Consider the following 25729-nt stretch of genomic DNA (forward strand, 5'->3'; position numbering starts at 1 on the left):
TTGGTCCTTTTCATGTACCTTTATGGTCCAATATCCCTGTGCACAATCAATGGCAGTGAATATTTTGGATCCTTGCATTTGTGCTAGGCACTGGTCAATGTATGGTACAGGCCAGCCAGACATGTATACTCGTTTGTTTAGCTGTCTTAAGTCAGCACACAAACGCCATTGTCCATTGGGCTTAAGGACACCTAGAATAGGATTATTATAAGAGCTGTGCACCTGTCTGATAATACCTCTTTCTTCCAAATTCCTTATGATCTCTGCAAGAGAATCATATGAGGCTAAGGGAAGTCTGTATTGTTTGACAAATACAGGTGGTGCATCGGGATCTGTTTGTATTCTTGCAATGTGCAAGTCTGTAGTACCACAGTCATAAGAATCCTTAGCAAAAATATCCTTGTACTCCATCAGGAGTTCTCGCAGCTGTTGGCGTTCATCATCGCTGGAACAGCCATTAGCTAAGGATATTTGCTCTTCGACTATTTGCTGAAATCCTGGAAAGATTTCAGGCTGTCCTATTTCATAGGCTTCTTCCAGTCTAGAGGTGAGATCCCCTTGATTATAATTTACATTGCTCCCATGACTCTGGGTATTGGGGTAATCTTGCTGTTTGATTGGCTGATCAAACACTAGAGAGGCTTCTTCAATTTTACAGATGCCTTCCTCTGAGCTGAAGGGATAAATAGACTGAATATTAAATAGACCCTCTGGCATAGATGCAAAGGATTGTTCTATTAATTGTTCTTCAGTTAGGTATCCTTCAGGTATTAGCCCAATTACATTATTCTGGAATCCAAAAGTGTAATAACTTGATTCCAGTGCATATCCTATGGTAGTTCCCTTGGATAATGTTATATCCTGTGGGGTCATGTTATGCACAATAATATTTATTGGAACAGTTCCAATATTCACCATAGGAGTGTAGGTTACTGAGACACCCAGATTTTGTATTCTATGGGAGAGGCAAATCAGTGTTTCAGAAGTTTTTAATTTCTGACCTCTCTTTACCTGTAAGGGTAAAAGAAATTTATCAGCCCCAGCAGGAATTATGACATCGCTAGATACCTGCATATTCACAGCATATGGCAATTGCTGGTTTGATTTCAGGGCTGCATTTTCATCCTGAAATACTTCAGGGTCCCCCTTTAACCTGCTCCAGAGGCAAGAATTAATCAAATCTATTTGTATGGCATATCTATGTAAGATATCATTGCCAATGTATATTTGATTATGGGGAGTATTTAAAACTAAAAACAGGTGCTTCACTGACTTATTTCCTATAGAGATAGATAATAAGCACTTAGCGGTGATGTTATAGCTTTCAGACCTGTCATCCAGGTTGCTGACACTGTGGTCTTGGGGAGAAAGATATTTAATCACTTTAGGTTCAGCTATCTGCGCTAATAAACCTTCGCTTATATAGCTAGCTTCCTGTTTTAAGTTTATTTTAGCATACTCGGTTTTACCAAGGTCATGCACTTGTATAGGGATAAATAGATCCTCTTTAACTCTCTCAATCCCTGTGAGGTATTGAGTGTGGCCTCCCCCCTTAGGGATTTTATGATCCCCCTTGTGGAGTGATATGGTTAGTACATCGCCATCTAGGGAAATATTCGCTATCTTTCCAGGCGAAATTTTAAAAGTATTACCATCAGAGCCACTAAAAGGAGTCTGATCGTCTATTTGTAGAATAGTGATTTCAGGTGCAGAGTTATTCCTGAAATGAATCTCCACAGCATCTGGTTTCTCTTCCACCACGTGACAGCTATGTCGGGCGTGAGATATACCAGATTTTTCATAATTGATAGGCCGTTTAACTTGCGACCAAATTACATTATTTATGCAATCAATTATGGTGCTTAATCGTTTCAGGAGATCACTACCAATAATTAAACGATCAGTTGGCAGATCCACTATAATGACAGGGTGTCTTATGACCCTGTTCCCCAATTTAAATTTTAACCAGGCAGTACCGTCAACTTTTAGGGAGTCACCCCCAACACCTATTAGAGAACCGTCAAATTCTTTTATTTTAGGTTTGTGGGGTGTTAGCTCATTTAGCTGTGTGTAGTATCTGTGGGATAGGATAGTTGCCTGTGACCCAGTGTCAATTAATCCCCTGATAGGGTTGGAGACTGAATCTTGCAGCTCAACTAGTACATAATATCTTCCTGCAGTTTCTATCATTTCACACATAAAATTTGCATTCTCATACATTTGTGGGCTTCGCCACGTATTACCTGAGTTTGCCATGCTTTCCGATGCAGAAGAAGCTTCATACCTACCTGTTTCCTCTATGACAGGGTCGGCTGGATTCTTTTGTACTGCATCTGTGGAAACAAGGTTAAGAGAGAGCTGCAAAGGAAGAGATTTGTTAACTTTTTCCGGCTGATGTCGCTCATTGTCACAGCTAATTTGTCCGTTTCCGGTCTGTGGGGAGATAACATAATTAGTATCATTGATATTTATTACTACATTTTGTATATCTCTCCCCTCCCCTTCAGGTGATACTGCAGTATTTATGACTGTGCCTGTGGTCCACTGCTGACCACTGGCTGTACCCCTAAAAAAGTATTGTTCGGTTGCTGAGCCGTAGATTTTTGACTCATATTAGCGATTTGTTCACTCAACCGATTTAATTGGGTAAACAGCATATCTACCTGATTGTACAAATTACCTCTACCCCTGGGCCTATCTCTTGGTGCCCCATTGTACTGATTCCTGGACCATTGGGTTCCCTCAGAATCAGGGCCACTATTTCTATTCTGGCGTGGTTGCCCCTGGGGTTCAGCTTGTTCAGCATTAGTACTTTGGGGAGCATTATATACCTGGGGTGTCTGGTTACCCTGAGAATATCTTCGCCGTCTATTGTATCTACCCTTGCGCGGATACCAATTATTCGGTGAGTATTCTCTTTGTGAGTAATTATTCACCTGATTATGTCCCCCACTTTGGTTATAGTCTCCCTGCGCCTCAACCTGTGTAGGGGGAGGGGCAGAATTAAACCTCTGTGGAGATGGCCTGTTTTGACTGGCCACCTCTGCATAAGTTCTCTTGTTAGACTCCAAATTGAGGGGTTTAGGTGACACCCTAGTTTCTGCTACAATTTTGGGTTTTGATTCCTTTTTAACCCCCTGCTCACTGGACTGCTGAATAGAGTATAATTTTGTACTCTCTTTGATCAGCCATTCCAATGAGCAGTCCTCATCAAAATCTCTAGCTAAGTTAATTTTGATGGGTGTAGGCAGTGCTTCAAAAAATAAATTTACAAATTCTGAGCCGTCAAATTTGGGATTATCTTCAGCCATACTGTACGCATTTTTCAATACAGAAAGGAATTCGATTGGACTCTGATTCGCACGACACTTTAAACCATATACCGCTATCTTCGCAGCAGTTTTAGTGCGATATTGCCCGAATTCTTTTCTGCATTGTCGTTTTACCCCATTCCAGGAATGAATATTCATATCCTTTAGTGAGGCAAAGAATTTGTGATGCTTACTGTCAAATACCCAAGGTAGAAATTCAATTTTCAATTTCTCACTTGTAACATTCATTATAGCTAACGCATTTTCAAAAGCCTGTAAATGATCAATTACAGATGTTGTTCCCTTATTGGAGAATATAGGTACTGCGCGTTGTACAAAGGTGAGTATTTTATGTGAATCATAGACTTTATCAGACTTATTTTGGGATTCTCTGTTAGAGTTTCCCTCCCCTGCATCAGCTGCGCTACAGCTGTCCTCTGGATTTACATCCTGAGGGGATTGTCTATTTGGGAAATCTACTTCTGACCCGTTAGGGGTCATTTGTCTATGTTGTTCTATATATTTTCGTACCTCGTCCCTGACGCGTTCGCTAAAGGAGTTAGCATTATCTGTATTATTCTCATTGCTAATATAGGGGTTTTCATTATGGCGATATGACCTTTTTAAATCGCTTAATTCTCTCTGGCTTTGCGCAAGCTGTTTATTTAAATCTTGTATCTGCGCGATTAAGTCCATATTGTGCTTATCTAAGGTGGCTAGGTTTTGGGCAAATTCATCCATTTTATTTTTGGCTATTTTTAAACCCTCTTCGCGTCTGCGCGAGGAACGAATACTATTTTCTAGCTCCTGTATTTGCAATCGTTTGTCTGTGACACAAAACGACATTTCGTCAATTATGCATATTAGAAGGGGCCAAGATTTTAGTATTAGTTTTTCTCGCTTTTTGGGATCTTTGCATTGATTAATCATTAATAATTCCTGGAAGAATTCATTCTCTTCATTCCACATATTATTATTAACGGTAATATTTTTAGCCCTAGTTTCAAGCATATCCACAAAATCATTTAATTCACCAGCAATATTTAACTTCCCTTTAATGTAACTTAAGATATCTTTCTTAAGGACCTGACCTTTAGTAATGGGTATTGTAATGGGACCAATTTCATTGCTATGTATAGAATTAAATGAGTCACTTCTGGCTACAGACATTATTGTATTGGTTTAGTATTTATTTAAATAAAATGCTAATACAATTTTTGCCAATAAAAAGAGAGAAAAATTTTATATTTCAAAAAAAAAATATATTAATTAATTTTGAAATATGAAAAAAATTAATATTCCGAAATATGAAAAATTAATATTTTTGATTAACTTTGAAAATATGAAAAATCAATATTTTTGATTAATTTTGAAATATGAAAAATTAATATTTTTATTAATTTTTCAAAATTAATCTTTAATAATATTTCAAGATATTAATGTCAATCTCGAAATATGAAAATTAATATTTCAACTTTTCAAAAAAAAAAAATTATATCTTCAAAATATTAATATCGAAATATGAATTATTTTTTTAATTTTTTTTTTTTCTCTTTTATAATAATTTCTATTTACTTACAAATATATTATATCAATTATGATGGATATTATTAAATCTCATGCAATGCCTCCAATTATTATGTCAGTATATTTATGAAAATCTTAGCAGTGCTATCCAAATAATATATATAAGTTTATGGCAGGGTTATAAACACAATACAAAGAAATAGAAACCCTTATCAACCATGCACCTACTAGACCATACAATTAATATAAATATCTGAATTCTTTTATTTAGTTAATATCCATAAACATATTGAACTATATTTGCAATAAAAGGAAACTAAATAAAAGTTTATATGCGTTAGAACCAACTCTTAAGATATGCTATTCTTCTTACAAAACCCAGAACAATATACCTTCACAATTCAGCCTTATTTATTTAACACAATGGGACTAAAAACCTTTAACATCCAAGTAATACAATTCTAAACAGTGTTTATAAAACAATAGGATAAAATATATATTCTGCTATTTAACTGCAATTTATCCTAATACAAAATTAACCGACAATATCAGAACTTGTATAGATGAGTTACTTAGCCAATTCAGACACAGATTTGAACAAAACCTAGGCTTATAACTACCAATTTAAAATACAATATACTTCACCAATTTTGAACCAATTCGTAGCGGTCTTTAGGTCATCTCATTTGAAAGAAGGTTTTTGCACAAATCAAGGATAAGTTTTAAGCTCCTTGCTGAAGTGAACTTTTTTTTTTTTTTTCAGGTATATCGCAGCCAAAATCAGATCACTAATTTTCAACAAGTTACAGACAACTCTCCCTTGTGCATTCAACACTCCCATTATATAATCATTGATGACATCATGTGGGTGGCACTACGGGAGCTGACCTTCCCATTGGTTATCTGGGAAGTCTAAATCGGATTGGCCCTTGGAAATTTCATTTTTAACAGCCAGAAAGAACCTTCTGGCTGTAGTTCTCGCAACATAACACCAGGTGGCAGCATACAGTACAACATAGCAATACAATACAGCATTTCTGACATTTTTAAGCAAGTTAATTTTTTTTTTATAAAATGGTTATTTAATCAGATCACACTCTCTGCATTAATCATATATAACCCCAATTACAGATGGTTAATATTAGGTTATTTTTTCTGATTATTCTGATACCAAATATGTTATATTATTAACATTTTATTATATTAAGGTAATTTAACACTGCTAATTATTAGCTTAAAATGCATTATAATTTTATCAGTATTCTGGCATCTCTTTGCAAATAACAGCTTATTTTTATATCAGTATTGTACTGTATTCCAAGTGAATCCTGTCTATGTAGATCTGAAATAAGAAAATAAATGTTAATAATCACTTCTCTTCAGGTCCATAAACATCTATTCATGTTTTTAAACACACAGAGGCTAAGTAAGATCTTTTATGTTTTCAAAACATATAAATATATATACACACATATATACATACACACATATATATATATATATATATATACACACATACATGCACATTCACTTCTATGTAGATTTGAGATTATCTGTCTGAAAAATATAAACAAAACAGAATTTATTACACATTTTTGACTGATTAAAACAGTTACCTCCCAAGCTTAGCAAATACCCATGTAATAATAATATAGAATTAGACAATTTCCCAAATTTCTATATTTAATACATTCTGGGGCATGTATTTAAACAGAGAGAGAAAAAAAAAATGTTTATTTGCTGTCTGCTTACGTGACTTCCAGAGTCATACCTCAGCATCTGTCTTTGTTTTCCAAGGCCTTTATTGCTCCACATGGGGTCAATCCATGAGGAGTTGTAAGAGTCTTTAAAACAGCATATTTCCTGTTTAGCCAGCAGTGCAGATGTGTATTTGATTTTATTTGTGTCACCTTCCCCCAAGAGGGGTTTTTGCAGTAAGTCTTCAAATAGAGATTCAGTGAGATAGAACTGTTGTATCACACGTGTCAAATTCCAAAGGGGTCCTTGAACACATTCTTTTCTCACCTCACCAAATGTTCTGAGGTTATAAAATCTGCATATATAGTCAAATGAATAGGGTCACTGAGCTATTTCCTTTAGAAAAGAAATGTTTGTGTTTCAAAAAGGCTCTACTGATCGTCAATCCTGATAGACGTGTATTAGAAGCTGTGTTCAACAAACTCATGTTTAATTAATCCTGAGTTCTCATCTAACATATACAGTGTATAAAATATACATATATATATATATATATATATATATGTACACATATGTAATATTCATCATAATATTCATATACTCTGACAGTTGGTACCGTAACATGCTGCTATTTAGCCACAGATCACATGCCGCTGCGCTTTAGTTACTTATATGCACACATCCAAGCTCAGATCCTTGGACCCTGTAGCTCTTTCAGTTATATGTTTGCTTCATGCCTTAGATCCCATCCCCCATTGCCTGAAGTCAGTTATTTGCCCACTTCAAAGCTCAGATCAGACCTAATCATTTACGATAAAGTTAAACTTTAATGGACAGCCACTAAAAATACTGGACTGTCCAATAAAATACTGGACAAATGGCAAGCCTAACAATTAGGGCCAGATTACAAGTAGAGCGCAAAATATCGCTTACACAAGCGCGATATTTGCGCTCCACTTAGTAATACCAGCGCATGCAAATGTACGCTAGTATTACAAGTTAAGCGCAATTCGAACATGACCTCGCGTTCACATTGCATGGAAGTTTTGTGCTAATAAGTGCGCGCTTCCATAGGTTTCAATGGGAGCCTCAATCTCATGCCGTCAGTCACAGCACAGAACCTAGTGCAGCGAAGGGGGTAAGCCACGCAGCAATGAGCAGCACATTTAATATATATATGTATATGAATAAATAGATATATATTTATGTATTTATATGTGTATATACACATATTAACACATAAATATAGATGTATATAAGCATATTAACACATAAATATATATTTATATACACATAGTAACACATAAATATATATGTATATACACATAGTAACACATAAATATATATGTATATGAATAAATAGATATATATTTATGTATTTATATGTATATATGCACATATTAACACATAAATATATATGTATATACACATAGTAACACATAAATATATATGTATATACACATAGTAACACATAAATATATATGTATATGAATAAATAGATATATATATTTATGTATTTATATGTATATATACACATATTAACACATAAATATATATGTATATGAATATATTATGCGATAGAGAGCACTCTCACTTCCAAAGTCCATGAATGCCAGGGTGCCAGCAGGTAAGTATATAAGATGAAGGAAGGCACTCACTGGTCTTTTAATTATATATTTATTTAATCAAGCGTGACGTTTCGGGGACACACTCCCCTTCCTCAGTCTGAGGAAGGGGAGTGTGTCCCCGAAACGTCACGCTTGATTAAATAAATATTTAATTAAAAGACCAGTGAGTACCTACCTTCATCTTATATGTATATGAATAAATAAGTAGTCAAAGTAGTCTCGTCAAACTTAATGTGACAGGTACCACGCCCCTTTATATGCAAAACCACGCCCCTTTATAATGCAAAACCACTCCCCTTTATAGGCAAATTCCCGCCCCTTTATATGCAGATCCCCGCCCCTTTATATGCAGACCCCCGCCCACTCTCCTCCCAATATTTCCACCCTACCCGCCCACTATTTTCCATATTTTACGCCCCTTTTATGGCTTCTTCTAAGAGCATTTTAACATTTATTTTAATGTTAAAATAAGTCCCTTTTATGGCTTCTTTTAAGAGCATTTTAACATTTATTTTAATGTTAAAATAATTCCCTTTTATGGCTTCATTTAAGAGTATTTTAAGTTGCAATTAAATTAAAAAAAACAAACAAACAAAAACAAAAACAGAACACATTTTAATTCAATGTATTCCTAATAAGGGTATTTAAAAAAAGAAAAGAAAAATACAAAATATCTTCTCTGCGTAATGCCCGAGGTTATTACGCAGAGAAGATATAAACTAGATATCTTCTCTGCGTAATGGGGCTCGATCATTAGACAGAGAAGATATTTTGTATCTTTCTTAATTAACCAAAAGTTGTTAAGCTATACAGTCTTTTAAATATAAAAAGTGTTCAACATTCAGTTGTCTGTAGATAATGTGTGCTAATCCACACATCTCTTGCACAGAAGCATTCTCCCCTGCACACCTCCTCCCAGCTTAAAAAAAACTCCCACATAGACACACCTCCTTTTAGTATAATTTCTTGTATCAAATTTATACTGATTCTACATGCACTTAATATTAAAAGCAAATACATTTTATTTCTTCTTTTCACATTCTTTGTGAAATGCTATGACCAACACTAAAATTAGATAGGGTTGTTAAACACTGTCAAATGTTTATTTCAACATTCCTTCATGTTTTAAAATGACCACAGGTCACACAGGTCAGTGCAGATGACAAAAGGATAATGTTTACATCTTTTTTTTAAAACTAAATAGCCTCTGTTTCAGATTAGACATGCTTTCTTTCCTCCTAAAAGGCTATTGATAACACGTGTCAACATTTACAGCTTTAACAAATTGCAAAACTACATGAAAAAAAATACTGTTTTTAGACTATTATATATTTATGTGTAAGTTAGATATTTCCTGTTTCCTTGTGAAAGGCTATTGACAAAAAGATAATGTTTACATCTTTTTTTTTTAGGACTAAATAGCCTCTGTTTCAGATTAGACATGCTTTCTTTCCTCATGAAAGGCTATTCATAACACGTGTCAACATTTACAGCTTTAACAGATTGCAAAACTACATGAAAAAAAATGTCTGAATCAGGTACATTACAGGAAAAAAAATCATGAAGCAATATTAAGAGATATTTATTATAATCCATTAAAAACAGGTTCTTATGGAGGGTATAAGAATCTTGGCCTTTAAAAATGATTCAGTCATTACTTTACTAATATCATATTGATTAGACACACAATACAGATTATGTACCCCTCCAAAAGAACCTGTTTTTAATGGATTATAATAAATATCTCTTAATATTGCTTCATGATTTTTTTTCCTGTAATGTACCTGATTCAGACATTTTTTTTCACGTAGTTTTGCAATCTGTTAAAGCTGTAAATGTTGACACGTGTTATCAATAGCCTTTTAGGAGGAAAGAAAGCATGTCTAATCTGAAACAGAGGCTATTTAGTCTTAAAAAAAGATGTAAACATTATATTTTTGTCATCTGCACTGACCTGTGTGACCTGTGGTCATTTTAAAACATGGAGGAATGTTGAAATAAACATTTGACAGTGTTTAACAACCCTATCTAATTTTAGACATGTGTTGGTCATAGCATTTCACAAAGAATGTGAAAAGAAGAAATAAAATGTATTTGCTTTTAATATTAAGTGCATGTAGAATCAGTATAAATTTGATACAAGAAATTATACTAAAAAGAGGTGTGTCTATGTGGGAGGTTTTTTTTAGTTGGGAGGAGGTGTGCAGGGGAGAATGCTTCTGTGCAAGAGATGTGTGGATTAGCACACATTACCTACAGACAACTGAATGTTGAACACTTTTTAGATTCAAAAGACTGTATAGCTTAACAACTTTTGGTTAATTAAGAAAGATACAAAATATCTTCTCTGTCTAATGATCGAGCCCCATTACGCAGAGAAGATATTTTGTATTTTTCTTTTTTTTTTTTTTTTAAATACCCTTATTAGGAATACATTGAATTAAAATGTGTTCTGTTTTTGTTTTTGTTTGTTTTTTTTTAAATTTAATTGCAACTTAAAATACTCTTAAAAGAAGCCATAAAAAGGAATTATTTTAACATTAAAATAAATGTTAAAATGCTCTTAAAAGAAGCCATAAAAGGGAATTATTTTAACATTAAAATAAATGTTAAAATGCTCTTAGAAGAAGCCATAAAAGGGGCGTAAAATATGGAAAATAGTGGGCGGGTAGGGTGGAAATATTGGGAGGAGAGTGGGCGGGGGTCTGCATATAAAGAGGCGGGGATCTGCATATAAAGGGGCGGGAATTTGCCTATAAAGGGGCGTGGTTTTGCATATAAAGGGGCATGGTTTTGCATATAAAGGGGCGTGGTACCTGTCACATTAAGTTTGATGAGATATCCCTATTTGTACTACTTAAATAGATATATATTTATGTATTTATATGTGTATATACACATATTAACACATAAAAATATATGTATATAAGCATATACATATATATTTGCAGTTTTAACAGAGTCCCCAAAGGCCGCTATATAAAGACACTTTTTCTAACACCCCAGACCCGCTCACTTTAACCCCTTATAACTACTTTGTGTTAATTTAAAAGTCACTGTACATAAGTTTGTGCAATGCTTTAAATTAAGCAATCATTTTTATAATATGTAGCTGATCATGCAAATTAAACTAAATTAAACTATAAGCCATAGCCTCTCTAGGGAGTGTGGAACATACACAGTTCTTTCCCCCAGAGAAAAAGCAGACAAAATAAATAACATCTATTGTTATATTTTCATTAACTAAACATTTTAGGGAGATTACATTTTGAGTTGAATGTCCCTTTAAATTAGATTTGCAGATGACCTGAAATCTTATGGTTTGTATAATGGTGAATGGTTTCTATGTGGAACAATTTTATTATAAAGAACCCTCATAAGAATACATGTGAAAAGGCTCCCAAATTTAAAGGGACATTGAACACTTTGCACCAGATTACGAGTGGAGCGCTAACAGTTATGTGTGAGCGAAAAAGGGTTTATAGTGGGTGTTTGCACACATCGGGTGTAGCACTTGTATTAGAAGTTGAAAGTAAATTCGAAACGTGATTTACGCTAGAATGATTATCGCTTACAAGAACACAGAGCATCCCTTCTAAGAGTAAACAGTTTTAATGTACCATAAATTAGCGCAGATAAAATAACACTTACAAGATGTAAGGAAAAAACAAGCCCGTAAAAAGACTCTGTGTGTCTTTAGACCCAAGAAGTGCCAGGAGAGGATGGAAGAGTTCAAACAGCTGCGTCCGTGATATGCGCTGTACCCGGGGGCCGTCAGTACTTCCTGGTATATCGGAGGGCATCAAGGACGTGGGAGCGCGATGACCTCAACGCGTTTCGTTCAATATCGTTCAGACTTTCTCAAGAGGGGTATATACAATACCAGAAGGGTGAGCCATATAAAGGCTGAATAAGCATCTGATTGGACGGAATATTAAGACATTCCGTCCAATCAGATGCTTATTCAGCCTTTATATGGCAAACGGGGCGTGAATAATATGTTTCTAAAAACTAATTTGCAATGTGAACACATAACATATAAACAAAACAGAATAGTATATAGTTATAAAATCAAAATTGCATAAAATTAATATAAAAGGTAAAAAGTGATAGTTTGATAAAAACCTAAAATGAAATGTTGTAATTCAAAATACAAACATATTAGAAAATACATGGGAACATAAAACAAGCGTCATTGCACACATTGCTGCATTTCTATACGCTTTGATGGCGATATACCATCTAGGATTAGCTTAACAGGGAGTGCTGTATATCCCCTTGATTTTTTTGTTGTGCTTTTCAGTTTCATATCCATAGCGATCCCTGTTATAGCTCTGTGAATTTCTGTGAATTTCGGCAATTGTATTTTATCACCTGATTTTTATATCCCACTTACCCTCTATAGTATTCCCTTACAATCTTTTGGGGCCACATAGATGTTTTTATCTAAGTATGACCACACACAATGAGAACCATTTTGGGGACTGTAATACTATACCTCCGAGGTATCATCTGAAGATTTAGACCCCCCAGACCTATTCAAAGATTTGGAAAAATTACTTAACAATGATACCAAAGAGTGCCAGGACTTGATCCTGCTTGACAACTATGTATTACATAACGTAGTACCACGGGGCCTCAGGATCTTCAAATATCCTGCTTTTGATCTGGAGGAGGTCGGATTTAGCACTGACTGGGATAAAGCCCTTTCAGACTGTTCCATGACACTTATTAAGATCCTTATTAGATACAGTGAATATAAACTCAACAAGATAGGCATAGCTATTGAAACGCTACTACCAAAAATTCAGAAATTTAAAAGTGAAGATAAGTGGAAAACACTTAATGAGAGTATACAGAACAGAAATGAAAAATTGAATAAAGAAATAGAACAGAACAAATATAAGAAATTATGTAGAGATATAGATGACTATAAAAATGATAAGGTTTATTCGTATAAAAAAGTCAATAATAAGACTATATCCAAACCTTATAAATCGAACTCTAATAATACTAATAAACCTTATCATACTAACTCCTATTCATACAGAGAACATCAGTGACTATCATAGACATAACCATCACAACAACAAGAGCGAACAACATAACACATCTAACAATGAACATTACAGATTCAACCTTCACACCAATAGGTATGAACAACATAACACCTCTTCCAATCCCCATAGAACACCTATGGGACATATGTTTCAGAATTCTAATAATCAACCACCAAGACCAACAACATATGCATCAAAATTTCAACAACATATGCATCAAAATTTCAATCGCGTTCATAGACCTACTGATATAAATCCTAATAGACAACAAATAGATTCCAACGACCGACAGGAACCACATTTTTTAAATAGATATGGCCCCTACATAATCATAGAGATTCCAGTTCAGAGGTAGACTGGCACCTACAAGGTGCAAGACCCAGACATAGCACCTATTCCAATCAGGATTTTAGAAACCAGCATCACATCGATTACAACCATAATTTTTTAGTGAGTGAGAGGGCAGCCCCTATGAATCCAGATCCAAACATCTACAACAGAACGAGAGAGAAACCACATATGCACAATCTGCTAGCTAGACACTTCAAACACACCCCAAAAAAGAACAAAGCGAGGAACAATAGGAATACAGATAAATAAACATAAGAAAGAACGAGTCAAATTCAATAAAGAGAACATCTACAATTTGTCAAATAAAAAATTAGATACCAATGAAGTCAATCTTCTAGCTAAATGCCTTAATTATGCTCCCAAGTCTGCCCCAAACAAATTTCAAACTTATATAGATATACAACAATACATTAGAAAACTTACATTGAAGCGTTACTTTATCACAAACCAACTCTCATCTTCAAACATACATTTGTATACCACGCCTAATCTGGGTGATGATGATAGGCACACTATTAGGGTCTTACAAAATTTGGAATTAGATTGAATTGGAAATTGCCCATACACCTATAGCTCATAATGCATCAACATCCACTCAATTACCATCTGATTTAGAATGGAGTATACATGAAACAGATAACTCTGTTATTTCCACACATTTCAAAAAGGAAATCCACTTTTTACCCAGTAGGGACACAGGGTGAATACATTAGCATTTTTTTTTATTATTTAATAATTTTTTATTGAGGTGGTGTGAATAGTACAACATAAATGGGTTACCCAAAAATACACAAAACATGAATAACAAGAGCTTCATATGAACAGTCAAAGATAAAAGTTGGTATGATATAAAAAAAGATATAATAGGTATACATCTGGAACCTCTCTTTTATAATCTTTACTTTAAGAATTTCCTCATTTGGCACATACAGTCACTCTTGGACCTAAAAATACTTATATAATCCGGGGAAAATTAGCTTTGAGATGGTCACTTTTGGACCTGTATAATTGATACAAATTAGCAAGTGATGTTGTAATGATATTTCTAACAGGTCACTCTTGGGCCCTCAGTATATGGAAGGTATAACCCTTAGTGACCCTTGCTAATATATATAAGAAAGAAATATGTGCAAATTTATGTTAGTAGATTGTAATAGAGGAGGAACTACTTGTATGCAGTGCGTAGAGAACGAGGAGTCAAGCTACGATATAAGGATGAGATAGTTTGTGGAGAATAAGTAGCTAGGGATCTATACAAACAAAAAGCTTTTAGTATGCAAATATACCGTATGTCTGAATGGCAACAAAATATGTGCAAATAATAGCAATGATACGTTCATCCAAACTAATCCTAGGAGAACCCTCATATCCATTGAAAGACACTACTAGTTCCCATAACTAAAATGGAGCGAACCATAGCCCTTAGTAGCTTCCTGTAGCTGAGAAGAAAAAAAAATTAAAATAGTTCTATAAGTTGATGCTCCAGGGGTAAGTGAGAAGGATTGGTTAGGGTTCCTCATATCTTTGAAGTACAGGGCATCCTGTCTAGCTATTGCAGTAGTTATAGGAGATTCATTAATTATTTTACCCTCTCTAGAGTACAGAATCTGGTAATGACATCAGGCTAAACATAGAAGTTTCTCTTCCCATCATTATGACAATAAACAAGTGTGCTGCACTACCCTATTTCGGCCGCTGAAAGGGCACTAGCAGTCTAGGTATCACAGCTAAATATTAGCTGAGGGTATTTGGAGATATAGACCATTGATACAGCCACATAAAAAATATTCAAAACTATCTTTCCAGCAGCTTATCACCAGTATAGAAATAGAACAAGGGACAAAAATACACATAGTACTGTGGGGCGATATAATATCACATAATAAAAAAAAAAAATGAAGACCAGACATCCTATGAACTGGGATTAACACAAACAGAAAGCTCATATTGGCAAAGTCTATTATAGCAACTGTTGTTAAACAGAAGTAATGAAGTAATGTCCGGATTGAAAAGATGGACACAGGTATTGCATGTCACTGTTTACCCTACTCCTGTACTCACAAGTTGATCTAGTGGGGTTGCTTGACTTGCTGTATGGACCGTATAAGAAGGTGTAAGTCCATAGAGATACTGACTTTGCACTAGCGATCCTAGAAGTCTCCTGAGTGCGTATCCCCTTCTGCTCGGGTATGTTGTGCGTTATCAAGGCCCTAGAATTATTCTGGAGACCCAGAGCAAAAGTAATACTAGTGTTGAGTGCTGCTCCCTCAGATTCAAACAAGGTCCCCGTAAAATAAACAGATAGATGTGTGTCTAGAGTGGCAAATGACCGCTTCTGGTAGATGGAATCTTTTTCGGGCTGTGGCTTCTGAAATCTCGCCAACAATAAAATGGCTGGGTTCAAGTTGCAACAGTCCCTGAGTCAACCCAGGATCTTCATCATGGAGAGCAGTGGCTGCTATGTGAACCGTGTATTCTAATTTTGTGTTCATACGGGAATCATCCGATGTATTAGCTGGTGCAATCTGGGTGCGATCCCCGGTTGCGGCTGAGCAGGTATCCTCGTGAAATTTTTAATGTGGTCTGAAGTGCGAGTTCCAAGTTTGAGACAAGAGATCTCGGACTTCCCATAGTGCAGGGCCTAAACTGCGATCAGCATTGTGATGAGGGAAGTTCTCACTGGCTATTTCCAGTTGCGTAGTGGCCTCCTTAGTTACAGCCATTTTGAGAAAATCATTATTTCCCCCAGGTCAAAAATCTCATACCATGTAAGTAAGGTCCATCACGAAAGATGCATTAAACTTCCCCCTAAAACCACACCCTGGCCAAGTCCCTCATCAACCCTCCCAGAAGGCCCATTATTTCAGGTATCAGTTCCCTCACTAGCAATCTATCCACCTACATAGACTTCTTTTTACAGCCGATTGTCAAAAATATCCCCTCTTATATTAGAGATACCACCCATGTTATTAACACATTCAAAGGTATAGATTGAAGTGAGGACTATATATGGCTCACCTGTGTTGTGGTGGCTCTCTATACCTGTATTCCACATCGCTTAGGAATTAATGCCATTAGGGATAATCTCATATCCAGGAACATGGCTCCTGAAAAACTTGAGTTTCTTGTGTCCAGTATAAAATTTATACTGGACCATAACTATTTCAATTATGAAAAATCATTCTTCTTACAAACCCAAGGGACCACAATGGGCACTACCTTTGCGCCCACATATGCAAATATTTACTTGGGCTCATTCGAAAATCACTACATATGGCACAACAACCCATTCAAATGTAACCTTACACACTATTATCGCTATATCGATGATGTAATCATCATCTGGAAAGGGGATGAATCTAGGATCACTGACTTTATACAACAGTAATAACATGAACCTGAAATTCACACATAATTTCAACAAAGAACATATTGACTTTTTAGACTTGACTCTTTTTAATGCTCCCAACAATAAAGTAGCTGTCAAAAACTTCAGGAAAGCTACAGACAGAAACGGGCTCTTAAACGCTAGAAGTGGCCATCTCCATAGATGGAAAAGAAATATCCAGCTGAGACAGTGTCAACGCATAAAAAGAAACTGTACGTTACCATCTGACTTTGAAAGGGAAACTAACATCTTAGGCAACGGATTCCTAGAGAAAGGTTATGACAAGGCCCCTTTAGAACAAGTTATGGACAAAGTACACCATATGGATAGAGAATATATGCTGAAACCCCTGTCATCTAACAAGAAAAAAAACGGAGAGAATATCAGATTCATTACCTTTCAGTTAAGGTAGTAAGTCCATTGAAAGAATACTCAACTCCCACTGGAACATACTAAAAGCAGACTCGGTTCTGGGGAATTGTCACTTTTAAAAAAGAACAGAGATCTCAAAAACATTCTAGCTCCCTCCAAACTCAGATCTATTACCAAACAACCGTCCACTAAGAATAACTCTAAAAATTGGTTAGGTGCTTCTAGAGGAATCAGGAGATGTGGTGTTTCACGTTGTGGAATGTGCTCCCATATCTGCTATCAAGATAAATTAAAAAATTCTAATAACAGTAGTGAATATAAAGTCCAAAATAGGTTCACATGCAGTTCAACTTACATAGTGTACCTGTTAAGCTGTAATTGCAATATGATTTATATAGGGCGCACTAAGAGGACTTTGCGCAAGAGATTCAGCGAATATAAGTATAATATCACCCACGAATTAGACACACACAGTGGATCCCATCATTTTAAAATGAAACATGGGTCTAACCCTGATTGTCTAAAAGTTAAAATCATTAAAGGCGTACCACCAAATAAACACTCTAATAGGTTGAGGATCCTACGCCAAAGAGAGACATTTTAGATTCATGAACTTGAAGCCTTATCCCCCAAAGGATAAAATATAGACCTTGATCTGCATGCTTTAATGTAATTACATCAATTGATCTTCATAGACTTTATGTGATTTAAGTGCAATGTGCTTTCACATGCTTGTTTTATGTCTCCATGTATTTTCTAATATGTGTGTATTTTGAATTACAACATTTCAGTTTTAGGTTTTTATCAACCTATCACTTTTTACCTTTATAGGAATTTTATGCAATTTTGATTTTATAACTATATACTATTCTGTTTTGTTTATATCAAAAGTTATGTGTTTACATTGTAAATCAGTTTTTAGAAACATATTATTCATGCCCCATTTGCTAAGACATTCCGTCCAATCAGATGCTTATTCAGCCTTTATATGGCTTACCCTTCTGGTATCGTACATACCCCTCTTGATAAAGTCTGAACGATATCGGACGAAACTCATTGAGGTCATCACACTCCCACATCCTTGACGCCCTCCGATACATCAGGAAGTACTGACGGCCCCTGGGTACAGCGCATATCACGGATGCGGCTGTTATTTCCTTACATCTTGTAAGTGTTATTTTATCTGTGCTAATTTATGGTACATTAAAACTGTTAACTCTTAGAAGGGATGCACTGTGTTCTTGTCTTTGAGTTCTACACGCCCAAAGATCCTCTTGTTGGATGTTTCCTATAACCAGCGGCTGCTCCCAGCTTCGTTTTACCCTACTCCAGGGTCGGCACAACAGCATCACTACACTTAGGTCTCCTCACCTCCAACATCATTGGCTTTTACCATACCTCAAGAGAGGAAGGAACATCACCCGACCAGTCGTTTTATGCCACATATGACACTTTGATGTGAATTCGATCACACGAGATGGTAATTTTTGCTACTTTTCTCTTTGTCTCCTTTTTTTGAGACATTGTTGCCCACTTATGTGACTGATAGTTGTGACTTATCCATCCTGTCTGCATATTATTTTGCGCTGCTTTTATATATGCTTTGATAGCGACATCCCATCTAGGATTAGCTTAACAGGGAGCACTGTATATCCCCTTGGTTTTTCATTACACTCATAATAACACTATCTAATAAAAATTATTTAAAAATAAAATTGCACAAAAAAGTTATAAGGGCTCGTAGATATGAGGTATCAGGTGTTAGAAAAAGAAAAGCAGGCAAAGGGCTTTAACACTGATATATATATATATATATATATATATATATATATACATATACATATATACTGTATGTCTAAATATGTATGTGTATATATATATATATATATATATATATATATATGTGTGTGTGTGTTATATGTGTGTACATATGTATTTATGTATTTATATGTGTATATATGTATTCACAGACACATGCACATATAAACACATAAATACATATGTTAAGTAGATGAAACTATGTAAAAACATATTTATGCTATATTCATATTTAATAAAGTGTTTAACTATGTATTTACTGTAAATATTTGACATTCCAGTGTTCTGTACATAGCAAAATATATTCTTTGTATTTCTAAATAGACATATATATATATATATATATATACATATATATATATATATATATATATATATATATATATACCTATAAATAATCATTGATATATATTGTACCAAAAAAAAAAAACCCATCAGATATATGTATTTATGAATAAACAGAACATATTCTTCTATGTGAAGAACATTGAAATGTAAAATATACATATCTTCATATTTTGCTCCATTGACTTCTATGAAGGAATACATTAACGCGATTGTGTTATTATAAGTTTGGCTTTTTGCGGGTTAGTGGATGAGCAAAAACTTTTTTACTTTCAACTTGTAATAAGAGCACTACTCGACATGAGCAAAAACCTTACTTCTTACGCAATTAGCGCACGAGCGGGAGTGCTAAATACCGCTCCATTTCTAATCTGGCCCTTTGTGCGTTTCTGAAAATGTTGTCCCACAATACCTGAATAGACCAAAAAGCAGAATCTGTAATCTTTTTAAAAATGCTTCAAATTTCCAAAACTAGCTGTTTAAGTTGCTGCATTTGAAGGGTACATAATGTTTTTTGGGCTCCTACAGACCATTAGAGAAATATATATATATATATATATATATATATATATATATATATATATATATATATATATATATATATATATATATAAAGAAAAAGCAAGTTGCATCCTTTTTACTGTCTAATCTATATTATGTAGGATAGATAGATAGATAGATAGATAGATAGATAGACATACAGATACATTGAATGTTTTCACAAATGCCAACTATCTGTGTTGCCTTTCTTGCACCTTCAACTTAAATAAATTAAAGCGGATAAAAATAAATTATTAATTGAATGCAGTTTGTTCTTGGTCATTATGATTACATTTGAGTCAACCTTTATTACTAACTAATCTCATTATTTCTCTTAATAGAAAAAAATGTAATCTCTCTGTCATAGTAAATTTTGATTGAACTCGGCAGGACATAGCTAGAAGGATTGGAAGCTAATTGGCATCAAACTGTGATTAAGCATTTATAAGGTAACATTGCCCACCTAGGAGTAATTATGGTTTTCTAAACAAAAATAAGTAGTAACCCCTTAGCTCTGAATATGTATAAATATATATATATAATATAATTCATTCTAAATAACAATAGTTTTCTAGTTATTTATTTACATGGGTCATATATTTTTATAAAGTGTATTTTATTTGTTTTCTTATCAAAATATAAATTTGCATCTAACATACAAGGATATTTTAGGCTTATTATACTTAGGATATTTTAGGCTTTAATTACTTTGTATATTTTTTTTAAATATCACCTAAGCTCATAAATTAAAATATAAACACTGTAACACTGTAAGAGATATGAAAGTCAAATTTTAAAGGGACACTAAAGTTAAAATTAAACTTTTATTATTTCCAGTTCACTCCCATTATCAATATGTGTAGTCTTTTTATATGCCCACTTTCTGAGGCACCAACTGCTACTGAGCATGTGCAAGAATACACAGTCTATACATATATGCAGTTTGTGGTTGGCTGATGGCTGTCACATGATGCAAGGGAAAGAAAAATGGAACTAACTTTAAAATTGGTCAGAAGAAAAATCTAATTATTTGAAATTTAGATCTCATGGCTTGTACTTTATAATTTACCTTTTGTTTAGTTTTACAGATGCTAGCCTGAGAGGCTATAATGATCTAATCTGTATAAATAAAGGAAGAGAAGTTGTAGAGACTAAAGTGCAGATTGACTAAGAGGCCCATTTATCAAGCTCCGTATGGAGCTTGATGCCCCGTGTTTTTGGCGAGTCTTCAGACTCTCCAGAAACCGCAGTTATGAAGCAGCGGTCTAAAGTCCGCTGCTCCATAACCCTGTTGACCTGCTCTGAGCAGGCGGACAGACATCGCCACAATTCAACCCGATCGAGTACGATCGGGTTGATTGACAGCTCCCTGTCTGCAGGGGGCGGTGTTGCACCAACAGCTCTTGTGAGCTACTGGTGCAATGCTCAATACAGAGAGCGTATTGCTCTCCGCATTCAGCGAGGTCTTGCGGACCTGATCCGCACTGTTGGATCAGGTCCGCAAGACCTTTGATACATAGGCCTCTAAATAATACATAACACAAATGCACTAGGGGATTTTTTTCATTACAGAGCTCTCAACTATTATACGTATATTGAGATTTTTATGGTTTGGGAGCTCTGCCCCTCTTTTCCTCCCACAGTGTCCTGTTCAGGGCAAATGCTTAGGGACTGTAAGAATATAATAAACAACCAGCCTCCATTTTGTCTCTATTCCTCCATTTTGTATCTGTTCAGCTATTCTGAACTAATACTGACCTTTTATTAAGCTGTGGAACAAAATCTCCTGATGTGTGCTGTTACAGAAAAAAACATCTCTTTCTGGTAACCATGGGACAGATTACGAGTGGAGCACTATTTAGTGCTTACATTAGAGCGCTATATGCACTAGAAGTAAACTTTTTGCGCTCATTAGGTTGCATTGGTATTATGAGTCGAAAATTAAAAGTTTGCACTCTCGCACAAACCCTGACATGAAAATATTAATGAAAGAAGAACCATATAAATATTTCACATTCCAATGTTCTCCACATAGCAGAATATGTTCTATTTATTCATAAATACATATTTCTACATATATCTGATGGTATTTTTGTACAATATATATCTATACCTATATATATATAGATGAATATATATAGGTATAGATATATACATATATATACTGTATTATTTATATAGGAACATCTATTTTAAAAATACATGAAATATATTCTGCTATGTGCAGAACATTGGAATTTGATTTTTTTTACAGTAAATACATAGTTAAAACCATTATTAAATATGAATATTGTATAAATATGCGTTTACATGTTTTCATCTACTTGACAGCAAAGGGCTCAAATGCACACACACACACACACACACATATATATATATATATATATATATATATATATATATATATATATATATATATATATATATATATATATATATCTATAGCAAAACAAAGGGAAGTGATCCCAGAATTGCTGGAAAAGGCAAAAATGCTAATGTCTCCCAGCTGACCTTGTTGTCTATAATATAGAAAGAGGTAACTGGCTGGGAGTGTGCTTAGAGCATATTACAACATTTAAATTAAAGAAAAAAAACCCTATTAAGAGAATAGGGAAAAGTATGCTCTTTCTACACATAAAGTTTATATTTTTCCACTTAAATTTTAACTTTTACTAGTTGTGGTTAAAAAAGGCAGCAGAAATAGAAGTTATATCTAGCATGCTAGAAAAATAGTTAAAAACACAACTCTGTAACTGTGACTTGTATAAAGTACCTCAATGTTGCTGATTTTAGGTTGTTTATCACATATGAGGAGGAGGGGAAAAATCAATGATATTAGGTAAATGTAAGAGCCTCTATTTAGGAGCTGTGTCCTGTATTGCCCTATATTAGGGTAGATAAGCCCATTTTTACACTAAATATGCTATAAATCCCTTCCCCATCCTTCCCACAATATGTCCCAAATATTACAACAAATGTTACAACAACAAATAAAAATATTAATTTAGTAGATAGTCTGATATTGACAGAGTGCAGTTAAAATAAACACGAAGCCCCTGACATGGCCGCGTTTCACTTATACGCTTCCTCAGAGGGGGGGTGTTGTTGTAACATTTGTTGTAATATTTGGGACATATTGTGGGAAGGATGGGGAAGGGATTTATAGCATATTTAGTGTAAAAATGGGCTTATCTACCCTAATATAGGGCAATACAGGACACAGCTCCTAAACAGAGGCTCTTACATTTACCTAATATCATTACCTCATATGTGATAAACAACCTAAAATCAGCAACATTGAGGTACTTTATACAAGTCACAGTTACAGAGTTTTTAACTATTTTTCTAGCACGCTAGATATAACTTCTATTTCTGCTGCCTTTTTTTAACTACAACTAGTAAAAGTTAAATTTTAAGTGGAAAAATATAACTTTATGTGTAGAAAGAGCATACTTTTTCCCTATTCTCTTGATAGGGTTTTTTTCTTTGACATATATATATATATATATATATATATATATATATATATATATATATATGTATGTGTGTGTGTGTGTGTGTGTGTGTGTGTGTGTGTGTTTATATGTACACATATGTATTTATATGTGTATATATGTCTGTAAATACATATGTACAGACATATAAAGACATAAATACATATGTACAGACATATAAAGACATAAATACATATGTACACACATATAAAGACATAAATACATATGTACAGACATATAAAGACATAAATACATATATACACACATATAAAGACATAAATACATATGTACAGACATATAAAGACATAAATACATATATACACACATATAAAGACATAAATACATATGTACACACATATAAAGACATAAATACATATATACACACATATAAAGACATAAATACATATGTACGCACATATAAAGACATAAATACATATGTACACACATATAAAGCCATAAATACATATGTACACACATATAAAGACATAAATACATATATACACACATATAAAGACATAAATACATATGAACGCACATATAAAGACATAAATACATATGTACATACATATAAAGACATAAATACATATATACACACATATAAATACATAAATACATATGTACACACATATAAAGACATAAATACATATATACACACATATAAAGACATAAATACATATGTACGCAGATATAAAGACATAAATACATATGTACATACATATACAGGGAGTGCAGAATTATTAGGCAAATGAGTATTTTGACCACATCATCCTCTTTATGCATGTTGTCTTACTCCAAGCTGTATAGGCTCGAAAGCCTACTACCAATTAAGCATATTAGGTGATGTGCATCTCTGTAATGAGAAGGGGTGTGGTCTAATGACATCAACACCCTATATCAGGTGTGCATAATTATTAGGCAACTTCCTTTCCTTTGGCAAAATGTGTCAAAAGAAGGACTTGACAGGCTCAGAAAAGTCAAAAATAGTGAGATAACTTGCAGAGGGATGCAGCACTCTTAAAATTGCAAAGCTTCTGAAGCGTGATCATCGAACAATCAAGCGTTTCATTCAAAATAGTCAACAGGGTCGCAAGAAGCGTGTGGAAAAACCAAGGCGCAAAATAACTGCCCATGAAGTGAGAAAAGTCAAGCGTGCAGTTGCCAAGATGCCACTTGCCACCAGTTTGGCCATATTTCAGAGCTGCAACATCACTGGAGTGCCCAAAAGCACAAGGTGTGCAATACTCAGAGACATGGCCAAGGTAAGAAAGGCTGAAAGACGACCACCACTGAACAAGACACACAAGCTGAAACGTCAAGACTGGGCCAAGAAATATCTCAAAAATGATTTTTCTAAGGTTTTATGGACTGATGAAATGAGAGTGAGTCTTGATAGGCCAGATGGATTGGCCCGTGGCTGGATTGGTAAAGGGCAGAGAGCTCCAGTCCGACTCAGACGCCAGCAAGGTGGAGGTGGAGTACTGGTTTGGGCTGGTATCATCAAAGATGAGCTTGTGGGGCCTTTTCGGGTTGAGGATGGAGTCAAGCTCAACTCCCAGTCCTACTGCCAGTTTCTGGAAGACACCTTCTTCAAGCAGTGGTACAGGAAGAAGTCTGCATCCTTCAAGAAAAACATGATTTTCATGCAGGAAAATGCTCCATCACACGCGTCCAAGTACTCCACAGCGTGGCTGGCAAGAAAGGGTATAAAAGAAGAAAATCTAATGACATGGCCTCCTTGTTCACCTGATCTGAACCCCATTGAGAACCTGTGGTCCATCATCAAATGTGAGATTTACAAGGAGGGAAAACAGTACACCTCTCTGAACAGTGTCTGGGAGGCTGTGGTTGCTGCTGCACGCAATGTTGATGGTGAACAGATCAAAACACTGACAGAATCCATGGATGGCAGGCATTTGAGTGTCCTTGCAAAGAAAGGTGGCTATATTGGTCACTGATTTGTTTTTGTTTTGTTTTTGAATGTCAGAAATGTATATTTGTGAATGTTGAGATGTTATATTGGTTTCACTGGTAAAAATAAATAATTGAAATGGGTATATATTTGTTTTTTGTTAAGTTGCCTAATAATTATGCACAGTAATAGTCACCTGCACACACAGATATCCCCCTAAAATAGCTATAACTAAAAACAAACTAAAAACTACTTCCAAAACTATTCAGCTTTGATATTAATGAGTTT

At 34.7% G+C, this 25729-nt stretch overlaps 1 protein-coding gene across 1 annotated transcript in view; it reads right to left on the minus strand.

The window, feature by feature from the left end:
• The window catches only part of BICD1 (BICD cargo adaptor 1), a 672372-nt gene that overhangs the window by 471613 nt on the left and 175030 nt on the right, over positions 1 to 25729 (minus strand).

This window comes from Bombina bombina, chromosome 6 (genome assembly GCF_027579735.1).
Source record: "Bombina bombina isolate aBomBom1 chromosome 6, aBomBom1.pri, whole genome shotgun sequence".
NCBI classification, from domain to species: Eukaryota; Metazoa; Chordata; class Amphibia; order Anura; family Bombinatoridae; genus Bombina; species Bombina bombina.